The sequence below is a fragment of the Dipteris shenzhenensis genome, chromosome 3 (genome assembly GCF_047967505.1).
Source record: "Dipteris shenzhenensis isolate YYH24624 ecotype China chromosome 3, Dip_SZ_1.0, whole genome shotgun sequence".
NCBI lineage: Eukaryota > Viridiplantae > Streptophyta > Polypodiopsida > Gleicheniales > Dipteridaceae > Dipteris > Dipteris shenzhenensis.
The window spans coordinates 61178945-61184283 of record NC_141598.1 but is presented as its reverse complement, the minus strand read 5'-3'; positions in this window follow the sequence as shown (position 1 = coordinate 61184283).

The following is a 5339-nucleotide window of genomic DNA, read 5'->3' as shown; positions in this document are numbered from 1 at the left end:
GAGGTAAGATAGGACAAGTAATCTTCCAACACATCTTTTTCTTGGTAAGATGGGATCATCAGCTACAAGGGGGGGATGGTGGAGGTGTCATTCCTTGTTGATAAGATTGAGGGATTTTGGAGTAGAGGTAGTAAACCACCGATGACCTTGAGGGGAGGCCTGCTGCTCCAAGACTTGGGCTTGAGCAATGGTTGTCTATAAATTTATGTCAAGTTGTTCTCTAAGTAGGAGGCATTCCCTCGTGAGTTTCTCAACCTAAAAAGTGCAGTCCACCAGAGTCTGTTGCATCTTTATAAGCTTGTCCTGATAGTCCTATATATCTTTCTCTTTGCAGACTAGCGTGAGCCTAGCTTGCACAAGTTCCTCTACTGATGAGCATTGGTTGATGTTAGCTACTCCTCAAAGGTCTGTAGGAGTGGCATAGCATGAACTATAGCTAACAAATGTATTTGTCTTTATTGGAGTTCTCAGGTTCAACTTTGGTGTTCTTGTGTAATTGTCTCCAAGTGTCCATACTCGTTACACTATCAATGTCGAATAGCATGTCTTACCCATTTCTCCTACTCCCCCCTTCTCCAACCTTGCCACTCCTCTACTCTTACACAACCCTTCTCTCCCACTCCTATGAACCCTTATGCTCCTAGACTAGTCCTCAACCCTTATTTTCCAAGATCTATGAGGGAGATGAGTTCTCCACCGTTTACTCTATTCTAAATCATGGAACCCCCTCCCAACCTTGGTACCTCCTTCTGAACCTTAAACTCCCAATGGAGGTGAAAGCATTCATTACCCCAACCAAGTTGATGAATGATCTTGCCATGCAAACATGCACAACATCTAGTTTACACACTTGAGCCTATGCCACTTACTAGAATATGATTTGAGTACCTAAGCTACACATATACCACAACAATGAGGACAGCAATATATCTGTAGGTGACAAAAAGTTACACAGAATATGATCTGAGGTCCTAAGTTACACATATACCACAATAATGAGGACACCAATATATTTGTAGGTGACAAAAATCCTCAAAACCTACGTATTCGGCAAATGATAGAAGAATAGAAAACACACACCTATTTTAACACTAGTTTGGTAGAAGGACATAAAAATGTCTTAGGACACTTTTATGTCCTGTTGACTTAGCAACTTTCTAGAATTATTCAAATGCATAAATAAGGTATTTTGCGGTTTTGATTATTTGCCATAGTAGCTTATATGCTGAGAAAAACGTGGAATTCTTATGGATTGGAACTTGTTTGAGTTCTACCTTAAGTTTTTAGGTCAACCTAACACCGAAATTACAAGTTATTTTCTTAGGTTTAGATAAAATGGCCATACATTTTAATTAGAATGAGTTTTTCAGAGTTTGTAAGCCCTAGAGTCTAAGGACAATTATTATAACACATATGCTTAGATTGCTTTGGAGGTAGATTATCATACTTATTATGATCTATGGTATGGCCTCAAATGTAATTTTTGGGAATGCTGATAGCAGTAAGGTAAATTTTGATATTTTGAAAATTCTTTAACGTGTCTAACCAGTTTCAAACTCAACCATACTTTGTATATGTCTTTAATGCGATATTATAGAGTAGCATGAGTTTTTAAGGGGCCTAATATCATGTAGAATTCCAAATTCAAACCTTATTTTAATTGTTCATTATGTTGTAATTCATGCTAAATTCAAAAGGCAAGGGTTAAAGGATATCATAAGAACTTTGAAATGTTTAAATTATACTTAAAGAGTGTCTCTAATCATGAATGAGTGATACCAATTTAAAAAATTTGTATACAAAACACTTATATACGGGATAATTCAAAACCATAAAAGCGAGATTTAATGCGAAACATGTTTTGGTAATTGAGATTAGGAGCACTTAATCTCTTTTAGTTTTAGCCTTTATTGTGATGTAAGTTTTCGTTATGATAGAACATTGGTATAGTTAAGATATGACACTTTATGGCTATTATATGTCGTATATAAATATGTTTATTTATGAAGTGTGACTTAGAATGCAACCCATTTGGCTAACCACTCTTGTCAATTGCTAAATCAACCTTGCAAAATACTTTTTTAACAAAGTTTTGTCACTCTTAGGTGCTTGATATACTTATAAACACTTTGTAAAAACTGCTAGCTCATTGAAATCGATTTTATTTTCAGGCATGCTAGATAAAATTTCAAATCAGAGTACTATTTAGATGAAACACTATGTTACCATACATTTGTGAGCCTTTTGTAATCATATGTAATGGTTTTTTGTGCTCCTTATATTTTTAGAAAATAGTCCTATGAATCTACCTTAAGCTCAAGAGAGGAAATCTCCAAAAAACACATTTACATTAAGTTGTGATTTTTTTTCCAAAACCTCAAAAGGATGTTCTATTATGCTATCAAACTAGTGTTAAGAAGAAGCTCAGAGACCCACTCAAGCCTTGATGGGGGTGTAAACCTCAGAGGAGAAGAGAGAGAGAGAGAGAGAGCCGATATTAGGAAGAAGCTCCAAACATGGAGACCCACTCGGGCCTTGATGGGATTGTAAACCTCATAGGACATTGAAAAGGGGGAGAGAGAGAGGGAGCATCAAAAACACGTGGAAAGGGTATGAATTGCAAAGCATTGGAATTTGAGAGATTTAAGAAATAAAAACAGGTGGAAAGGGATGGACCGCAAAGGTTATCGAAATATTTATCAATCGAGACGGCAGGTTATTTGTCGCTTATTTGAGAGCATCATACGTCGTTCGGCCAACAATTTTGTTGGTTTTCAGCATTTATACATCGTAACAAGGATCGAGCAGCTTTGCCAATCTCATCAAGATCAGTCTCAATTTGCTTTGTTTTCATCCTTGGCCTGCACGCAAACCTGCATCCAATCCCATGCAAAATGTGACTTGGGAAATTTGCAACCGTCGTGGGTTTAGCTTTCAAGAAACGCATGTATCATGAACCTCGAGATGAGATTATGAAGATTCAAAGCATCATGCACAACTAACTGCTTCATCGTTTTTCAAATCTCGCACCATTGCGCGAATCTGCCACGATCTCCATCTCGTAGATAGTAGCCTCCCACTCTTATCTTGGAATCCTCAACCAGCTTGGCCTGTCGCCTTAATCGTCTTCCCCGTTCTGTAAAGTTTTCTCTATATATGTTAGAGTCATCTCGAGCCTGCAATCCTACAGCATTTGCCTACTACACACGCTTTACTACACTGCTTTCTTCTGGTGAGCTCGGAAAGACTCAGCGCCTGCTTCCTTGTTACTCTCCAGCTCTTTGTTTCGCTGGCTAACCTTTTTATTTTGCTTGCAGGACCGAGTTTAAAATATGGAGACTAAGACCAAGAACTCTGGATCCCCAAATACGATTATTTCGAGGGAGCTTCACAGGAACGGCCCTTCCGCCCTGAACCTTGGGTACGCATCAACAGGTCTGCACAGGCAGGTCACGAAGCTCCGGGCAAGAGATGAAATCCTTGCCATGGACATCTTGGAGGTCCCAAGGAATAAGAGGTTGGCAAACTGGCCTTTGACAGCGAAAATCAGAAACGCTTGCGGCAATTCCAAGCCTGTGATCCCCTCACCACTGGGCATGAAAGGAAGACCTCATTGGGACTCTGTACAGTAGAGCCTCCGACCGAACAATTGAAGGCGACCTGGATATGGGAGTTTCGCCAGACTCAACTGACGAATCTTGTAAGGGTGTCCGGGCGCGCTAGCAATTCCCTTTTTTGAACCCTTTCCTGGCTGTGAACAGTACTTGGATTGGGGTAGCTTCAACCCATCAGGTTTTTCGAAGGCGGCCTCCGCTTTCTCTGCTAGTTATGCTTGATGTTACATGACATGCCTCTAGGAGGGGAACAATCTGGACGTAGCTTACAGGCAGGCGACGGAGTTTGTTGTAACTGCCGTTCTGGCAACTTTTTTGCTCCATCGCTCTGCAGACACTTGACTTGTACATACTTTAAGAAAAGCATAGTATAAACATACTCGCAGCCTCTACGCTGGGCTCTTTTTCCCCCTGCTTCTACTGGTAGGGGCTTTTGGAATGAAGTGACACTTTAGCACGATATAAGAATTGGCAATTGTGGCTATCGTGGCAAAGCACGTAAGTTGCCATCGCTAAATGCCCCTCCTGTATTTCAGTGGGGACATTTACTAGTTTGCCACCTTGTTATTCACCATGGTAATAGGAAGCGGGAAAGATACTTTGTTTGCCTTGCAAGTTCCAAACTTGAAATGAGAAAAATGAGATCATGAATGGCAATTCCAAATATTGTTAACGATGACGAGAACACAAGTAGCGCACAGTCCGTCATACGCCAATGGCTCTTGGTAAGTTATTACAATCGAGCCATAGTTACAACTCCGTCCTCTTGACATCAGACACGAGCCTTCATTTTTCTTACTTCGCCGCTTGCGACTGGAATGAAAGGACAAGCGATGTGTGCAATTTGGTTGACAAGAACCTATTTAAACGAAAGCGTTGGCACTTTGGAAAGAGGCAATCCATGTGGTATGAAAGATTTGATACGTCTTTCTTTCGAATAAGACGTTCTATCTTTGTTGTGCGCTGCCAATCTCAACTTGCTGTCCATCATCATACCACTATATTGCAGCCGCGAATGTAGTCGGCATTGCCAAATTGGGGAAGGGTACTTGGTAACGCAACGTAAACAGCTTAACTCTTGGTGAAGCTTGGTGTGTGATCCAACTTTTGATACACGGGTCAATGTACATTGTCAACATCTCTTTTGGGCAACTCGATTTGCGCCAGGGAGTGTTTCCATCCTAGAGCTAGTAAGTAGTAACTCGAAATTGAAGCTCAATCTTTCTATTTTATCAATTCTTTAAGAAAAAGAGAGAGAGAGTAAAATCGCGGACATGAGACGAAACACAGGGTTTGTTAGGACCCGATCCTCTCTGCAAATGTCAGGGGTGGTGATTTATTATTGATTTTGCGATTCATATTTTGGAAGTTGAAGTCCAACAAATACATGAATAAGGCGATACAATAACTGATCCTTGTTGGAGTTTTTACAATATTGTCTAAAACCATATGCATAAAGGTGTAGTCATCCTTCAATCTTGCATCCATCTTGGATTTCCTTGGTCCCTCGCATCGATAACATGCATTAAACAAGAGGAATGTTGTAAGGATTCAGATTAAAAACAAGAAATTTTAAATGGACTAGTAATTGAAAATATTTATGTTATAATATATAATATGTAATTATTATAACCACATAGTGTGGGCAGGGAGGCGACGTGCTTCCTCCCCCAAAGAGTAATAATTCGAGGGAATAGGCCCTTCCCTGGGTGTCAAGATAATGCC